This window comes from Macaca fascicularis, chromosome 3 (genome assembly GCF_037993035.2).
Source record: "Macaca fascicularis isolate 582-1 chromosome 3, T2T-MFA8v1.1".
Lineage (NCBI taxonomy): Eukaryota > Metazoa > Chordata > Mammalia > Primates > Cercopithecidae > Macaca > Macaca fascicularis.
In genome coordinates this window covers 12,730,269-12,749,602 of record NC_088377.1, presented here as the reverse complement: position 1 = coordinate 12,749,602, position 19,334 = coordinate 12,730,269, and the positions used below count along the sequence as shown (strand labels likewise).

General features: G+C 43.1%; 1 protein-coding gene and 1 long non-coding RNA gene across 8 annotated transcripts in view; both read left to right on the top strand.

Moving 5' to 3' along the window:
- Positions 1–19,334, top strand: part of KCNE2 (potassium voltage-gated channel subfamily E regulatory subunit 2) — a 298,859-nt gene that overhangs the window by 118,275 nt on the left and 161,250 nt on the right. The gene's annotated exons all lie outside the window — the stretch shown is intronic.
- Positions 1–19,334, top strand: part of LOC135970014 (uncharacterized) — a 45,249-nt gene that overhangs the window by 10,380 nt on the left and 15,535 nt on the right. The window lies entirely within an intron of this gene.

Genomic DNA, 19,334 nt, shown 5'->3' with positions numbered 1-19,334 from the left:
CAAATATCTTGAATTGCAGCTCCCATAATTCCCACTTATTGTGGGAGGGACCTGGTGGGAGATAACTGAATCATGGGGACAGGTTCCCCCACACTGTTCTTGTAGTAGTGAATAAGTCTCACGAGATCTGATGGTTTGATAAGGAGTTTTCCCTTTTGCTTGGCTCTCATTCTTTCTTGTCTGCCGCCATGTAAGATGTGCCTTTCATTTTCTGCCATGATTGTGAGGCCTCCCCAGCCACGTAGAACTGTGAGTCCATTAAAGCTCTTTTTCTTTATAAATTACCCCGTCTTGGGTGTGTCTGTGTCAGCAGTGTGAAAATGGACTAATACAGACAGGCATCCTGGTCAGGGCAGGTTGCCTGGGTTGGGTGCCTGGGTTCCCACTCTGGGTGTTCCCCAGACTCTCTGAGTCCCCACAGCTGCTCCTTAGATTGCCTGGCTCTGGATTCTTCCTCCCTTCCTTCCCCTTCTCCTCTCATCTCCCAGGCCTTTGGCATAATCTTGTCCAGGAATTTAGTTTTTACCAAAGCTAGGAAGAATCTTTTCAGCCAGCTCAAATCCCTAAGGTCAGAAAGTGTGAAGCTGGGTCATGAGCCAGGATTTGATGTGGGTGAGAATAAAAAGAACTGAACCCAGATTAGTATTTTAACAGAGGGTCCTGCAAGGCCTTGACAGCATGACACTTTCCCCAGGTGCCCACCATCAGGGATCATTGTTTCTGCCTCCTGGGCTCCTCCAGGCTCTCACCTCTGTTTGGATCTTCGCTTTGGAGGTATTTGGCTTTCTTCGCCTCTCCCCAAACTTTAACCTGTTTAAGGCAGCTGTCACCTTTTGCAGGGCCTCCAAGCTCACTCAGAAATCTTGTGTTGAATGGTGCAGAGCTAAGTTGTTCACTCTGCAGTATCATAAGAGAAGAGATTTGGTTTGCCCTGAATCCACTCTGACAGTGTTTGTTGGTTTGGCCCTCGGGTGTGCAAGCTGGTTATCTTCAGGGAAGAGAGCAGTTCTCACTCAACAATCAGACATAACTCTGCTTATAACAAAATTGCACCTGGGGAGCGTCTAGGAACTCCCCGCCCAAAGTGTGGTCTGCGAGCCAGCAGCACCTGTGTCATCTGGGAACTTGTAAGAAATGGGATTCTTAGCAGACCCCAGACCCCAGACCCCAGACCCCGCTGCATCAGAACCTGCATTTTAATGAGATCCCAGGTGATTTGCATACCTGTGAAAATTTAAGAAGCACTACTCCAGGGCATACACATCCCACTGATAGGAATTGAATCAGGACTATTACATGTTTTGGAAATTTTTTAAACAATTAAGAAAAAAGTGATAAACATTTTCCTTATTAAATTAGCAAAGATCCAAAATAAAAAGATTATCCCAATATCTTTGTTAATAGATAGTTTTTTTGTTAGACACTGCTGGTGGGACTATAAGTATATAAGTACAATGTTTCTTAGTATAATGTTTCTAAGGGGCAAATTGTTAGAGAAATCTGAGAACAAATGCACAGCCTTTTTTTTTAAGTTGACAGATAAAATGGTATGTAGTTTTCATGTACAACATGATGCTTTGAAGTATTTGTACATTGCGGAATGGTTAAATTTAGCCAATTGCCTCACAGAGGTTTTGTGTGTGTGTGTGTGAAAACACTTAATATCCACTTTCTTTGCATTTTTCAAGAATACAATATATTGTCATGAACTGTAATCACCATGCTGCAGGACAGAGCTCTTAAACTTCTTCCTCGTATGTAATTACAATTACATATCCTTTGACCAACAACTCTTTAAAGGAACAATTTCCTTTCTGTGACTTGATCTTAAGGAAAAAATTAGCTTGTGATGTAGCTCCAAGGATATGGGGAAAAGGATTTTCATGACAAAGGTTTGTTTTTCTAATCTTTTCTTCTTCCTTACTAACAGAACCCCAGTTTTGTGGTGGGATGGGGGCAATGCAATCCACATGTTCTGGATGCTTTGCAGGTAAGGGTGGCTAATGAGATGTAAACAGAAGTCACTGGGAGATACCAGGCAGGAAAATGCTTTATCAGGGGAATCCAGTCAGTTACCAGCATCCTCTGACCTATACTTCTGCACGCCTCTCCCGCTTTGTCCTGCTCTGGAGTCCCGATGGCCTGTTGGAGATGACCATTACCCAACAACCAATGTCAGTGCAGCCTCCTTCCAGACTTTTAATTATATATATATATAAATCTAATTTGTCCAAGTCAGTCTTTCAGTAGTTTGACATTTGCAGGTGAACACAATTCCTCACTTGCACACAACGTATATGTCCAAAAATAGGGGCTTGATGAATAAATTATCATTTATCCACACAATGAAATGCTATGCAGCATTAAAAATCATGCAGAACTGTGGTTTCAAATTATTTCTAGCAGAGGACACCTCCCCTTTTTCATAATCAGTCTTTCTAGAATTCCAGTATATAGAACTGTTTAAAAGTAGAGCTCTTCCACTTTGGGAGGCTGAGGCGAGCGGATCACTTGAGGTTGGGAGTTCCAGACCAGCCTGGCCAACATGGTGAAACCCGGTCTCTACTAAAAATGCAAAAATGAGCTGGGCATGGTGGCGCACACCTGTGGTCCCAGCTGCTCTGGAGGCTGAGGCATAAGAGTAGCTTAAACAACCTGACAGGAGGTGGTTGCAGAGAGCAGGGAACATAGCACTGCACTACAGCCTGGTGACAGAGCAAGACTCTGTCTCCAAAAAAAAAAAAAAAAAAAAAAAAAGATAATAAAGTAATAAAGTCATTAAGGTCCCTGAAAATGGCTATAACAACAACAAAAAAATGTGACTTACAAAAAGAAACCTACAGACTTGTCAACCAAATGTAACGTGTGAACTCTGGATCCTACTCTGAATATTGACCAAATATCTGATGATTTGAAGAATTCTTTGGGAATTTTATTTTATTTTCTAAATTGTTTGTTATTGCGGCTTGTTTCTCCAATAATTTTTTTTTGTGACTTAAATAAAAAGTAAAAAAAGTAGTGCTCTTTAGGTGGACTTGGGAGTAGGGGCTCATCATCTCTTCCTTCCATTTGCAAAATGTACTCTCCCCTCTGTAGGGGCCCGAAAACACCTTCACAGGTCTCCAGAATTTGGTAAAACCATAGAACACAGTTTGAAATCCATTATTATATCACTATCTCTTAATCTACAGGGGGAAAAAAGCTCATGAGATCTTCTTAAGCAAACAGCTTCCTAATTGAATTATGGTATGATCTGATTTTATATTTAAGAACATATATATATAGAAATATTAATTTTCGCAAGCTTCAACACTCTTTGGAAAAAATGAAGTCACACTCATTGTCACTACTCAAATTCCCCTGGCTGGTGGATTTCATTTGTGGAACAACAGCACCTTCTTCCTCTATCTCCCTAGTTATTTCTGAAGGGCCTTAGGGGTGTTTCTCATGTGTCAGGAGCATGAACCCTCAAATTCTCTCCCTGGCTTCATGGTATCTATGGCCTACTAAGGTGTCTGAGGACAATCCAGTCCCTGCTGGTGCCCTGGAAGGAGACACCATCTGGCCAGCATTCCCACCTGTCCCGCACATGCCTTGGTCCTGCGAGGGGTCCGGCTGTGCCACTTTCTGCAAAGAATCAGGAGGATAAACAACCTTCCATGGGGCTGAGCTGTGGCTCAGGGGCAGCCTGGGTACCAGAGGCCATGCCAGCAGTCGTGCTTTCTTCCCTGTTGCTAGTCTTATCTGGTCCATGCATCCATGCACCGAGCTTCAACCTCCCAGACTTTCTCCACCTTCACCTTCAAATGAGCTGGGGTGGGAGGCGGGGATCCCCTCCTCGATCCTCTGTGTGTATGTGTGTGTGTGTATGTATGTAAATTGGAACTTAGAAATTTAATAGTAGTTTCTGAATGGCAAGACTGGGATGCTTAAATTTTTCCTTATTTTTTCTTCTGCATAATTGTAATTTCGAAAATTTCTACAATAAACATGTATCACTTGTATTTTAAGAAAATAGAGGCTGAGATGGGATAATTGCTTGAAGCCAGGAGTTCAGCAAGACCAGCCTAAGCAACACAGTGAGACCCCCCGACTTCTCTAAATTTTTAAAAATTAGCCAGGCATGGTAGTATGTGTCTGTAGTTCCAGCTACTCAAGAGGCTGAGGTGGGAGGATGACTTGAGCTCAGGCGTGGGCTTGGTGACTGCTATGACTCTGCCACTGCACTCCAGCCCAGGTAACAGAAAAAACGAAGTCACCCCATCTCTGGAAAAAAAAAAAATTAGGATGCACCTGAAGTCAGTTCTGACTCTGATCTCTGAATCTTAATCCATTTAACTGCGAGTTTCCTGCCATCAACTTAAAGTATTTTCCCTGTCTCAATGTTGGAGGGGTGGAGGTGGGAGTGGGCAGAGGATTGTGTGTGTGTGTGTGTGTGTTTGTTGAGAGGGGGAGAAAATACTATAGACATTAAAAAATCATGTAGAACTATGGCTTCAAATTATTTCTAGTAGAGGATACCTTTCCTTTCTTGTATTGTCCTTCATAGAATACCAGTATTCACCTACTGTGAACAGCTAATAAAATGTGTGTATGGAAGACTGAAGACAGTCAGAAGATACATTTCAGCAAGGCCCAAGGCACCCTTCCTCTGGGACTGTCCGGAGTGCTAGTTCACTGGGCTCCTTGCTCTGAGGCTGGTGGGAACTGGATTTCAGGACACAGGCTGACCACACAGGGAGCTGCATTGCAGCCCTTCCAACTGGGGCTCCGCTCAGTTCCCACGCTGTAGCAGTAGTGTGTTGGGAGGCTCCAGGAACGGGGAGGGTAGGAGGATGATGAGGACAGTGGTTGATATTACAAAGGACGAGTACGGTTTTCACCGCAGAAAACCACACAATGTCCTAATTCCTATTCACTTCTGCAGCTTGCAGGCCTCTCTTTAGCTGCTAAAGGCTGTCGGTCTTTGCTGATTTGCAGAACGCTTCATGCTCATGATGAGGCTTTCAGTTCAGGTGGGAGCTGGCTGAGCAGGTCAGCGCTGCCTGCATGGAGGGTCCCTGTTTGGAGTCTACAGCATTCGTGGTGTTCCTCGGAAGGAGCTGCTGGCCTGGTGAATTCTGCTTTGAGAGCTGGACTTCCCAAGTGCTCCCATGGCAGGGGACGACATTTCAGAGCTCCCTTTTCCCTGTTACAACAAAAGAAGGCCCTTCCTGTGTCTGGTGAGACCCCTGAAATACGAGTCATCCCCACTCCTGACCTGCTCCCAATACCTACCAGCTACTCCTTGCTTTAGTTTCAGAATATCCCTTTTGAGCTTCTCTCTTCCTTCTTGTCGCAGTCCTATGACCCAGAGTTTCCCCTGCCCACATCCTGCCTACAGTGCTTCATGTTGCTTTAAATGACTTCACAGCCCCTTGCTCCTTTAAGTGATCTAAGCTGAGCTGGGTTAGCAGGCCACTTTCTGTGTAGCAAGGGGACGTCTAAAGGCTGCAGCCCAGCTGGGTTAGCTGCTCTAAGGGGTTCCGGTCTTCCCCGCCCCACCAGGTCCCCCAAAGAATAAAACCACTCAATGCTTCTTTTCATCCATCACCTTTTCCTCAACAACACCAGCTAACGTTTGTTAAGCACTTACCCTGTTTTCTGGCCCATGTGATCATTAGCCTAATCCTGACTGCGGTAGGTGCTTCAATAAGCTCTATTTGTTAGATAAGAAAATCGGCCCTGGCCGTGGTGCCCCATGTGGAAGGCGGTGGAGCTGGGGCAGATTCCAGCCCAGGAGCCTGGCTCTTGGCATGAGCAGCCTACCTTAGCACCAGTTCTGTGGTTCTTCCCTCTGAGAAACCTGTATTGAATTGTTTTCCTTTAAGTTGTATTTTGGGTTTAGTTGAAGCGCCCAATCCTCCCATTCAGAGTTTTCAGGGGAGCCAGGTGTGGTGGTGGTTTACAGCTGCAGTCCCAGCTACTCGGGAGGCTGACGTGGGAGGATTGCTTGAGCCTCGTGAGCCATGATTGCAGCACTGCACTGCACTCCACTGCACTCACTAGGTCACAGCAAGGCCCTGTCTTGGGAGAAAAAAAAAAAAAATTTTAAGTGGTTTTCATGGTGCCTCAAGGCTCTTCTGCCTGCAGGACTGACTGCTGTGCAGGGCTCTGGCCCTGGAGTTTAGATTAACAGCAGGAAGCCTCTTGTTTACATGGATCCACATGGCTGCAGCTTCCTAGCCAAGGGACCTCAGGACAGGACAGTACATGGTTCCGTTCCTGGTTGACGCTCCAGTTGGTGCTGGGTGTACCTCAGGTTGCCTGAGTTTCAGCTGTATGTTTGAAAAAGTGATGCCCTAATGATCCGCTCTAGAAATAAGGTAGAGAGAATCAGCAAATAGGGTTTTTAAGTTGCTCAAACATCTCTCCGTAGATTATCACATTTACTGCTTGGGCAGATTTTTTATTTATTTTATTTATTTAGAGACAGAATGTCGTTCTGTCTCCCAGGTTGGAATGCAGTGGTGTGATCACAGCTCACTGCAACCTCCGCCTCCCGGGTTCAAGTGATTCTCCGGCCTCAGCCTCCCCAGTAGCTGGGATTACAGGCGCCCGCCACCACCCCAGGCTGGGCAGGTATTTTTATTATTAGCCCCATTAAAAAGTTTTTTATTGAGATGCAATTCACATAACATAAAAGTAACAATTTTAAAGCATGCACAATCCAGTGGCACTTAGTACCTTCACGATGTTGTGCGACCACCTCCTCTATCTAGTTCTAAAACGTTTTCATCACCCCCAAGGGAAACCCCATGCCCATTAAGCAGTGACTTCCTATTCTCCCTACCCCCAGCCCCTGGCAACCACTAGCTGTGTTCTGTCTCTGTGGATTTACCTGTTCTGGATATGTCACACAAATGGAATCACAATATTTCATCACATATTGTATGGGGCCTTTTGTCTCTGTTTTTATCACTTAGCATGTTTTCCAGATTCATCCATGTTGTAGCAAGTGTCAGAATTTCCTTCCTTTTTTATGGCTGGGTAATATTCCATTTTCTTTATTCATTCATTGATGGACACTTGGATTGTTTCCACTTTTGGCTCTTGTGAATAATTCTGCCTTGAACATTTGTACACAAGTATCTGTTTTGGGTACTTGTTTTTAATTCTTTTGGGTATATGACTAGGAGTGGAATTGCTGGCTCATAGGGTAATTCTCCATTTACCTTTTGAGCCTCATTTAAAAAGTGAGGAGTCTGAGGCTCAACATAAATTATAAGTTGTCTAAAGTCACAGGAGAAGTATATGATGGGCCTGGCATCGGTGGTTCATGCCTGTAATCCCAGTACTTTGGGAGGCCGAGGCAGGCCGATCACCTGAGGTCAGGAGTTTGAGATCAGCCTGGCCAACATGGTGAAACTCCATCTCTACAAAAAATACAAAAATTAGCCAGGCATGGTGGTGAAGGCTTGTAGTCCCAGCTACTCAGGAGGCTGAGGCATTAGAATCGCTTGACCTCAGGAGGTGGAGGTTGCAGTGAGCTGAGATGGTGCCACGGCACTCCAGCCTGGGCAACAGAGCAAGACTCCATCTCAAAAAAAAAAAAAAAAAAATGTATGACCGAACCAGGATGAGGAGCTGGAGTTCGTACTACCTTCATTCAAGGGCCCTGACTGCCAGGAACAGCATTCATTCACTCATCAAACATCTTGTGAGGGCCAGGACTGCCTTTGTGGCAGATTTAACCATAGCTTTCAGAAAGGAGCTTCCTAATGCAGTCACTCCAGGAGCAAATAAAACAAGGGGGCTATTTTAAATCAAAAATCAACACGACTGGCTCACACATAAATTCCATTAAGCCAACACGCTATTTGAACACGCTGCTGAGCCAGGCGTCTTCTGTCTTGCTGCATATTTTAACTGCAAGGTGGCCATTTCAGCCCTCACAATAAGGTCCAATCCCCTTAGTTCTAATTTCCTGCCACCTTCTGCATTTCTTTTGTTCGACCCTGGGGGTGGGGGAGTACTGACTTGGTCCAGAATCACTGTCACAATTGGGATTTGTGAAAGTCACTGCAGAAAGAGAATTTAAGGGGTTAAATGCCAGGGACAGGAGAGAGTAAGGTCCTGGTTTCAACTCCGGCTTAACTGGGGGATGGGGGAGATTAAGAGGAGGTGGGGGAGGGGGCAGGGTTTAGCTTGATAATCTTATTTTGCTGTCGTTTCTGGGGGGATTTTACAATGAAGAGGTAAATTCTAAGGTCTGCTGTCGACTGTTCCCTGCTCCCTGGCGCACTTTCCGTGCAGCGAGGGGACGTCCAAAGGCTGCAGCAGAGCTGGGTTAGAAAACAGGCTCCCACCCGCCCTCCACTCCCCTCCCTGGCCCCGCTGACCTGATTAATCAGAGCCCTGCAAAGCCCACTGAGGAGGGCTCCCTGGCTAATCTCATCTCCGCACCCACGCGGGGACAGACACCTCCGCTCGGCCAATGAGACGCAATTCTGCAAGCTCGGCTGAGCGGTGGAAAATTCCATGCGCTTGGCGCTGCCCTCGGTGGCGGCCCCTGGTGGGATCGCGCGCTCGGAATGCTGCAGCCTGGGGCCGCCAAGCGGCCACCAGCTGGGGAAGAGCAGAGCGAAACCGCCCGGGGTCCAGGCGTTTTGCCACGAGTCGCCGCGCGACAAGTTGGGGTCTCCCTCGTTCTCCCACCTCTCCGCACCAAAAGCTCTTGAAGCAAATCAAAGAAAGCAGGCGATGCCTGTATCATTGCAGAGTAGGGAATGGAGCTGGGGGACAAATGGTGACATTCTCCCTCCCTCCGTGTGTGTGTGTGTGTGTGTGTGTGTGTGTGTGTGTGTGTGTGTGTGACAGAGAGAGAGAGAGAGAGAGAGAGAGAAAGAAAGAAAGAAAAGAGAGAGACAGAGAGAGGCCACAGTCCTCCAACCCCACGCTTGCCCACCCAAGTTATAAATCCTGCCTGTAATTGTCCCCCTGCCTCCACCAGGCTTTCAACCCAGAAATTGTGGGGGAAAATGAAGGGAGGCACCTTTCTAGATCAATCCACCTGTGAACTGTGGTGCCCTTTTAGAAGTGGCCGGTGGGTCCTAGAGAGCAAAGGGTGATGAGTTCGCAAAGGTGTACGAAGGAGACCAAGAACAGCAGTCAAAACCAATGGAGCAAAACGGGTGCCATGATTCAGAGACGCACAGAAAATTCCAGGGCCACCGAGGAGGGACACGTTGCGCATTCTGCCAGCGCGGGGGAGGAGGGGATGGAGGCGAGATGGAGGACAGGACTTAGCCAGGCAGGGAAGGGGGAGGCGCCCCGAGCCTGCGTTCCAGTCCCCGGAGCTAGGGCCACAGCTTTTCCGCGAGGTTGGGCTGTGTTAGGAAATCCTATCTTTCTTAACTCTGCGTGAATTATAGCAATACCTCCCTATTATTTCAGAGGATCCAGGCCTGTTTCTGCTCCTTGCAAATGTGAAAGAACCTGGTGAACGCAGTCCAAAAATTTAGAATGCAACCTGGTGCACCGCAATGGCTGCTTCTGCCATCTGCATCCGGCAGGGGTGGGGAACTGGGGGCCCTAAGCTATCCGGTAGGAGGGAAGAGAAAGAAAGGGGGAAATACAGGTTCTTCTTAAAACAAAGTAGGACGCTTCAGCAAGAATCCACGGAATGGAGAAGCCCTAAGGTTAAGTCCAAAGCCCTGAGGTTTAGTAAACAGAGCCCAGCACTTGGGACCTCAAACCTGGATGCCCCGGTTCTGCTAGTGACCAGCTGAAGGTCCTGGCGAAATCTCACTCTTTGGAGTCTTAGTTTTCGCCTCTGTAAAATCAAGGTCATAACCGTTTCTGCCCCATCTAATCAAGTAAGGTCATTGATGAGACCCAAATAAAATAAAACTACATCTATGAAACAGCAAAGAAATATAGGGAAATATTTTTCATCCATGTGCACAAGCAATGTAAAATCTATGTTGTTTTAGTTCGATTAACTTCAAGAAAGAGCCCCAGCTAAATTAATCCATTAACAATACATATATTAATGTATTCAGTAAATATTTATTGAGCACCTACTAAATAGCAGGCACTGTTCTGTGCCTGGAGGTATACACAGCTGAACAAAACACAAAAAGCTCTGCTCTTAGAAAGCTTAGATTGGAGGAGACTGGTGATAAAATAAATAGGAAAAATCTTTTTTTTTTTTTTTCCTACTTTTAGGCAGTGGTAAGTGATATAGAGAAAAATAAAGCCGGAAAGGGGGATGGGGGAACGTGGGGGGGAGAGTGCTTTAGAATAGGGTGATGAGGAGGCCTCATGGAGAAGGTGCTCTTTGAGCAGAGACCTGACAGGGAGATGAGGGGGTGAGCTCCATGGATTTCTAGGGAAGAACATTCCAGAAGTGGACAGCCAGCAAGTGCAGTGGGTCCGAGGGGAGATGGTGGCCTTTCCTGTTGGAGGAATGGGAAGGCTGGCACTGTCCCTGGAGGGGTGTGAGTGACAGAGTCAGAGGCTGATGGGGGGGCAGGTCCTGGTAGAGTTTGTAGGGCCTTGAAGGTGACCTAAAGGGCCGACTTTTGCAGTGAGTGTTCCTGACAGCTGGGGGGCACGGCTGAAGCTCTGCCTTGGGTCTTACCTGACTGTAAGGCAACTCCAGTTTTAGCTTGAATCCTAGCAGGGAACTAACAAGCATTTATTGGAAGGCTAGCTGTGTGTTCTTGGCTGCGCTAGGAGCTCTGTGAATATCCAGCGATGTAACACGGATCCTTAGCTTTGGGGAGGCCACAGACTTGCTGTGAATAAAATTTATCTGCAAAAGGCATTTAGTGACCAATGCAAGACTCTTTGTGTCACTTGCTGCATTGTGTGGAGGGCCTAGAAACATGAGGAAGCCTGGAGTTTTGGGAACCCCAGGGACACCCAGGACTGTGCTGGGATCATGGTAGGTGCTTTAATTGTTTGTGAACAGACTGAGTGATTCTGAGTTGCATACTCAGGGAGCTCTTCGTGGTTAATTAAGTCCTTTTCCTACCCAGGCCCAGGTGGCCAGCAGCCCCTGGCAGCCGCACACATGCTGGTCAGTGTTGCCAACGCACAGCAGGGGCTGCTGCAGATGGTCCTTCAGCCACAGGGTGATAAAAGGCCTCCTGAAGAAGTAAATGACCCTGCTGGTTGCTATATGGAATGTTTCCCCCAGGGAAATTAAAAAATGGAATCCAACGTCCAGGCCTCAGCCTCATGTCTTTAATAGGCTGGTCAAGATCCTGGGGCCAGGGCCTAGGGCAGCTGCTTCCTGCTGGAGAGGCCAGTTTCCTTTCCCAGTCTCTGACCCTTCGCAGTTTTGTAATCCTGCTTGAGACCTCTCAACTCTCACCAGGCGAGGAGGGTGATCTGGGATAGAGAAATGACATGAAGTCAGTTCAGAAAATCCCACAATGCCTTGTCACCCAGAATCCTTTGCAGAGCTGGCTGGCTGGCCCCAGGCTCCCTTTCCGCCGCTCTAGAATGCAGCAATGGTGGGCTCCTTTGGGGGCCATCTAGAAGGGCCCTGCCCCTGGGCACCTGCCTGCCCACGGGGGAAGACCAGAGGCTACCTCGCAGCCCTGTATTTCCAGCTCTGGAACTGCCCTTGACTTCACTGGACAGGCCTGAGCAAGTTGTGTAACCTTCAGGGACTCAGCTATGCCCACCCCAGGCTCTGTGAAACCAAGACAACCTCACGTGCTCAATTCCTCAGCTCTGCGGGAGCCAGGCTGCTCTGGGGTAAGGAGAGGGAAAGAGAGGGATATTGTCCTATGCTTCCTTCACATAGCTGAACGTTTTATTTATTTAACTTTTTGGATAAGTAATGCATTGTATGGTTAAAAAAATCAACAAGTATGAGATGTTACACAGTGAAAAGTGTCCTTTCCCATCTGCTCAATTCTTTCTTTCTTGTTTTTTTTTTTTTATTTTAATTTTAATTTTTTATTTTTGAGACAGTCTCAGTCTGTCACCCAGGTTGGAGTGCAGTGGCACAATCCTGGCTCACTGCAACTTCTGCCTCCCAGGTTCCAGCAATTCTCTTGCCTCAGCCTCGCAAGTAGCTGGGATTACAGGCACGTGCCACCACACCTGGCTAATTTTTGTGTTTTTAGTAGAGATGGGGTTTCGCCATATTGGCCAGGCTGGTCTGGAACTCCTGACCTCAGGTGATCCACCCTCCTTAGCCTCCCAAAGTGCTGGGATTACAGGCATGAGCCACTGTGCCCGGCCCCCATCTGCCCAATTCTTATCCCCGACCCTAAAGACATAGCCACTGTTATTAATTTGTTGTTTCTCCTTCTTGAGTTTTGTGGGATTTTTGCACATACAAGCGAATGGAATATATATTCTTCCCCCGCTCCCAACTCTTTTTCTACTTGATTGGTTATACACAGTGCAGTGTTCCTTACCTTGCTGTTTTCAGTTGACAGTGCATCTTAGAGATCTTTTCATCACAGTACATAAACTATTTCCTCACTCTTCTTTACTAATGCTTGCTCTCTAAAATATGCCCAAACGATCCCCTATAAACGGACATTTAAATTGTTTGCAGTACTTGCTTTCAAACAATGCTGCTGTGGATAACTGCAATTCTTTGTTCAGCACACAATTATGTTTATGCATAAGGTAAATTCCTAGAAGTGGAACTGCTGAGTTAAAGGGTAAGTGCACCTCTAATGTGGACAGATGTTGCCAAATTACCCTCTACAGGGGGTATGTCAATTTATGCTCTCAGCAGCAACATATCAGAGAGAGTGCCTGTGTTTCAAAGCTTACCAACAAACTTGGCTTTTAAACTTTTGGATTTTTTGCCATTCAATACATTTTTAAAAAACCAGTATGGTTTTAATTTGTATGTTTCTCATTGTGATTGAAATTGAGCCTAGTTTTACATGTTTAAGAACCATTGTATATTTCCTGTGAGCTCTCCATATCTATGCCCATTTTTCTATTGGTTTGTTTCCTTTTGACTCATCAATTTGCAGAACCTTATTATATACTAGGGAAATTAATCCTTTGTGATGTGACTTACACATCTTTCTCATTTTGTCATTTATTACTGATTTTTCTTAGTGTGTGTGTTTTTTTTTTTTCAATTGCTTTTTGCCATGCAAAAGCTTTTGGTTTTCGTGCAGTTGAAATTATTCACCATTTATTTCGTGGCTTCTAGATTTTGAGTTGTAGTTAGCAAGGCCTTCCTCATTCTCCCATTTTTATTTGAGTATTATGTTTTTTCTTTTTACATTTAAATCTTTGACACAGTCAGAATTTATTCCACTATAAATGTGAAACCCATATTCAAAATCCAAAAGTGGTGGTTATCAACACCATTTATTGAATAATCTGTCTTTTCCCCATATAGTTGAGGTGCCACCTTAATCCTAAACAAAATCATTGCATGATTTGGATGTTTTTCAGGATTTCAATTCTGTGCCATGTGTCCATCTGATAAGTAATATGCCACTACTATAATGTTTTAATTGTTGAAGATTTTAAATATATTTAATATATAGTATAACTATTCCTCATTTATTTTATCAGAAATAGCTGGTCTATTCTTATTTTTCCATGTAAAATTTAGAATCACTTTGTAGAGATAAAAACTTCTTTTGGCCGGGCGCGGTGGCTCAAGCCTGTAATCCCAGCACTTTGGGAGGCCGAGACGGGCGGATCACAAGGTCAGGAGATCGAGACCATCCTGGCTAACATGGTGAAACACCGTCTCTACTAAAGAATACAAAAAACTAGCCGGGCGAGGTGGCGGGCGCCTGTAGTCCCAGCTACTCGGGAGGCTGAGGCAGGAGAATGGCGTAAACCCGGGAGGCGGAGCTTGCAGTGAGCTGAGATCCGGCCACTGCACTCCAGCCTGGGTGACAGAGCCAGACTCCATCTCAAAAACAAAACAAACAAACAAACAAAAAACTTCTTTTAGAATTTTACTGGGATAACAGTTATATGTTAATGTTTGTAAGTTAAGGGAAATTGACATCCCTATGAAGCTAAGTCTTCCTGTCTGGGAACATGATAGGGATTTTTATTTATTCAAGTCTTTTTGTTGTTCTGAGTGTTTAAAAGGTTTCTTAATGTCAGTTTCCATGTTTCTTTTAAACTTATTTTTAAATATTTTATCTTTGTTAGTGCTTTTGTAAATGAAGTCTTTTCTCCCATTATATTGTCTAACTGAATTTGTTTGTATCATATAAACAAAAGCTATTGATTTCTATTAATTTTACATATCCTACTATCCTATTGAATTTTCTTCATGATTCCATAGTTGTTTTCACTTATTTCTCTTGTTTTTTCAAAGTATAAAACCAAATCGCCTGCAAGTAGTGATAGTTTTACTTCCTTCTATCCATTTTTTATATTTTTGATTTTGTTCTCTTTCTAATTGTGTTGGCTAATATCTCAAGTACAAAATTAAATAACAGCATGATAGTGAGAAAATGCTTATCTCATTCCTGACTTAAGGGTAAAAGCTTTTAGTATTTCTTGATTAAGCATACTTTTTGTTTTTGAGGTTGAGACACACACACACACACACACACGTGCACACACACACACAATATTTAGGGGTTCCTATGTTATTGACTATGAAAAATCGAGAATGGATTTTTAAACTTTGTTGAGTTCTGTTTGCACATGTACAGAGGTGATTACATGATTTTCTCCTTAGAATTATTATCATTTGAATTGGATTTTTTAACACTGAACCATCTTTCTATTCCTGGAATAAGGCCCATTTGGTCAAGGTGAACATTATTGTTTCACTTGCTGATGAATTCTGTTGGCTGATATATTTGCTAACATTTTATTTATAAAAGTGCACAAATCTTTTACACAAAGTATAGAGATATGAAGTATACAAATATATGAATTTATACATATACATGCATGCGTTTATATATGCAATATATACATAAGAATTTGAATATAAAAAGTAAAATAAAAAGCTAATAGATGAGAAAAATCGAATAGAAAAATACATGATCCATCCTGAAAAAGGCAGAAAACAAGAAACAAAGGAGTAGAAAAGATGAGATAAATAGAAAATAAATACCAACATAGCAGGACTTAATGCACTTGTATCAGTAAGTAAATATAAATACAAAACAATCCAATTAAAAGGAAAGGTTGTTGGATTAAATGAAAAGAATTGAGACCCATATGTATACTGTTTACAGTGAATACATACTAAATATAAGGACAAAGTTAGGATGAAAATGAAAGGATGAAAAAAGTTGTACCATGCAATATTGACCCAAACAAATTTTGTATGGCTACGTTAATATCAGAAAACTATACATTAGGGGAAGAAGTATTACTAGAGAGAAAAAGAGACGCTTTGTTATAATAAAATGATCAATTTGACAAGAATACCTAAGAACTGAAACTTACATGCATCTAATAACATCATTCAAAATATAAATCAACAAAATGAAAGGAAGAAAGAACAAAGCATCCATCATGGTTGAGGATTAATCATGTATTTTTCTATTCTATGTTCTGATTTATTAGCTTTTTAATTATACTTCGTATGATTGCCCTAAAGATTTCATTATGTATCCTTCACTTATTACTTTCTACCTTAAGTTGTTACTTTTACTTCTTAATAATAATGCAATAACCTTATGACAGGTTAAGTCCATTACTCCCTCCCACACTTGGTGACCCCACCCAAATCTCATGCTGAATTGTAATTCCTAGTGTTGAAGGTGAGATCTGGTGGGAGGTGATTGGATCATGGGGGCAGAGTTCTCATGAATGGTTTAGCACCATCCCCCCTTGGTACTGTATAGTGAGTGAGTTCTCACCGGATTTGGTTGTGTAAAAGTGTGTGACACCTTCACCCTCTCTCTCTCTTCCTCCTGCTCTGGTCATGTAAGACGTGTCTGCTTCCCCTTCACTTTCTGCCATGATTGTAAGTTTCCTGAGGTCTCCTCAGAAGCTGATGCTGTCACTCTTCCCATACAGCCTGCAGAACCATGAGCCAATTAATCCTCTTTTGTTTATAAATTATCCAGTCTCTGGTATTTCTTTAAAGCAGTTCGAGAACAGACTGATGCACTTGGGGTATTGTTGTTGTATAATTTTATCTTGACATGTATCATAAAGCTCATAAGACATTATTGTCTTTTTTGCTTCAAACAGAAAATATTTTTTAATCTTTTCCTACATGTTTATTATTTTCAGTGCTGTGTGTTTATTCCTCAAGTTCTGTGCTTCTGTCTGGAAACATTTTTCTTCAGCTTGAAAAAAATTGTTCTATAGTATTTCATGTAGTGCTTCTCCACTGAGGATGAGTTTTCTCAGCTTTTCCCCCGCTGCATTTATTTTTATTTTGCCTTCAGATCTAAAGAACCTTTAGCTGGATATAGCATCCTAACTTGATATTTTATTTTAACACTTTAAAGATATAATTCCATTGTCTTCTGGCTTTCATGCTTTCTGTTGAAAAAGTCAACCATCAGTCTTAACTATTGATCTCTTCAAGTGAATACACTTTTTTTTTTTTGAGACAAGGTCTTGCTCTATCACCCAGGCTGGAGTGCAGTGGTGCAATCATGGCTCACTACAGCCTCAACCTCCTGGGCTCAAGCAGTCTTCTCCCCTCAGCCTCCTGAGTAGTAGCTGGGACCACAGGCTCATTAAAAAAAGTTTTGTTGTTGTTGTTGTTGTTGTTTGTATAGGTTGGGTCTTGCTATGTTTCTGTATTAGTCTGTTCACATGCTGCTATAAAGACATACCAGAGACTGGGTAATTTATGAAGGAAAGAGGTGTAATTGACTCATACTTCCACATGGCTGGGGAGGTCTCACAATCATGGCAGAAGCTGAATGAGGAGCAAAAGGACGTCTTACACGGCAGCAGGCAAGAGGGGTTGTGCAGGAGACCTCCCATTTATAAAATCATCAGATCTCATGAGACTTATTCACTACCACAAGAATAGTATGGGGGTAAATAAAATACTGCCCCCATGATTCAAGTATCTCCACCTGGTCCTGCCCTTGACATGTGGGGATTATTACAATTCAAGGTGATATTTGGGTGGGGACACAGCCAAACCATATCAGTTGCCCAGACTGGTCTTGAATTCTGGGCTTAGGCAATCCTTCCACCTTGGCCTCCCAAAGGCTGGGATTACAGATGTGTGCCATTGTGCCTGGACTACTTTTTCTAGCTGCCTTTAAGGTTTTCTTCTTCATCTTTGGTCTTCAGCTGTTTAACTCAGATATGTCTTGGTGTGATTTTCTCTTTATTTATCTTCCCTGTGGATCACTGAGACTCTGGATCAATGGGTTGACATCTTTCATCAGTGTTAGAAGCTTCTTGGCTATTATCTCTTCAAATATTGTCCTGCCCTTACCTCTCTATCCTCTCTTTCTTGACTCCAATTATGCATTTATTAGCTCTTTTGACTGTGTCCCAAATTTCACTTATGTTTTATTTTGTTATTTCCATTCATTTTTCTATCTGTGCTTTAGATTGTTTTTCAGTTTACTAATCCTGTCTTTTGCTTTATTTTTCTTTCAAAACCAACAAGTTATTAATTTCAGCCATTGTATTTTTAGCTGTGGAATGTCTACTTGATTATATTGTAACATTCATGGATTCTAATTGTTTTCTTTAACACATTCTTCATGTATATATATTTTTGAGATGGAGTTTCACTCTTGTCACCCAGTCTGAGTGCAATGGTGTGATCTTGACTCACTGCAACCTCTGCCTCCCAGGTTCAAGCAATTCTCCTGCCTCAGCCTCCTGAGTAGCTGGGACTGCAAGCACCTGCCACCACGCCCTGCTACTTTTTGTATTTTTAGTAGAGACAGGGTTTCACCCCGTTGGCCAGACTAGTCTCAATCTCCTGACCTCAGGTGATCTGCCCACCTTGGCCTCCCACAGTGTTGGAATTACAGGCATGAACCACCGTGCCTGGTTCATTTTTCATATTTTTTCAGAATCATAAAGTCTGCAGATGATATCTCTACCAGTGAGGGTTGCTTTTTCCTTCTTTTAGGCGGATAAGATGAAAAGAGGATTGTTTCAATCCAATCAGGGACTAAGTGGGCTTAAGGCTGGATTCTACTTTAGTAGATGATTTTTACCCCTGATTTGCCTGGAAAGTTCTGTCTTTTGGAGGTTTTGAGCTAAACAATCATCCCAAGAAGGTTAAAATTTGGCAAATGTCTTGAGGGGAAGACTGGCCATGTATTTTGCAGGTTTCTCCCTCTGATGAGATTTCATTTCCTAAACACCTACAAGACTGAAGAATATTTCACTCTGCCTTTCTGACCCCGTTCCCCTCTGGACACCTCAGAACTTAGCAAATGTCTCATGGGAAAAAATTGCTTTGTGTTTTGGGCTCTTGTAATTTCTAATCCATTGCATTGCATTAACTGAAAGCTTTGCTGGCTTCTCTTCCCATGTAGAGTTCCTCTGTTTGAGACAAGCTGATTATTAGTTCACATCCAACTGGTGACGTTCAGCTCATCTAGGATGAGCTCTTCCTCTTCTGGAATTTTTCTTTACCTAGTCCTTGTTGTTTCCGTGATTCTCTACACTCTTTAGAATATGATTATTTCTCATTTACCTGGCTGTTATTACAGATTGTTGATCTTTCTGACTTACGGTATTCCACAAGTATGTAGAGTACAAGAAGGTCAAGTATCCTGTTTATCAGTCTTTTATATTTAGTATTTGTTGTTGTTGGTTCGTTGGTTTGTTGCTTCAGTATCTATAAGTGAAATTAATTTATGAGTTTTTGCGTGCAGTCCTTGTTAGGCTTTCTATTGTGGTTATTTCAGAAAGACCATTTGAACATTTTTCTCATAAAAGTGCCCTGGCACAGTTTAAATACCATTGGACCTACTGCTCTTTAATGAGAAACGAACATGGTTTGGAGCTTTTATTGGCAGAGGGTGGCAGGGAGAAGCTTTTGGGCAAATTTCTTTGTTTCTCTATGGTATTAGTTTATTAGATCTTCTTGTTCTTCTAGTGTGTTTTAACAAGTTATATTTTCTTTCACAACATTGTACAGTATAAGTTGTACAGTACATGTTTATATTACACAATATAAACATAAAGCTATATATAGGCAGAGGCAACTTAAGTTGCCTATATAAACAGGGGCAACATAATAAAGCTGTTGTAAATGGAAAATATCCTAAGTCAAAATGAGTTTAATATACCTGACCTACTGAATGTTATAACAGCCCGGCCTACCTTAAATGTGCTCAGAACACTAACATTAGCCTACAGTCGTGTAAAATCATCTAATACAAAGCCTATTTTATAATAAGGTGTTAAATATTTTATGTAAT